Genomic DNA, 356 nt, shown 5'->3' with positions numbered 1-356 from the left:
CTCTTTGGTGCCCTTCTGTGTTTCTTGTGCTAAGGCCTGTTTCTCATTCCTTTTCTTCAGAGCAGTTTCCTCGGCCCATTCGGCGTCTTTAAAACGCTCGACGGCAGCATTATGTTTGGCTTGCAATTCAGAATCCGTGTTCATGGTTGAACTTTATAATAATGTAAATATCTACATGTGGAAAAGAGTGCAAGACAAAATATTGGAACAGTCAACAATGTGGATTATAAGTGATCCAGTTACAGCAATTATGAAGAAAAACACAAACAAACAAGACTAGTAGAGTCAACACATCATCAATCTTTAAACAGAACACAAAACACAAAAGAAAAATCACCATTGCTTTCTTTTTAATA

This window comes from Trypanosoma theileri (genome assembly GCF_002087225.1).
Source record: "Trypanosoma theileri isolate Edinburgh chromosome Unknown TM35_Tth_51_V1, whole genome shotgun sequence".
Classification (NCBI taxonomy): domain Eukaryota; phylum Euglenozoa; class Kinetoplastea; order Trypanosomatida; family Trypanosomatidae; genus Trypanosoma; species Trypanosoma theileri.
This window is presented reverse-complemented; position numbering follows the sequence as displayed.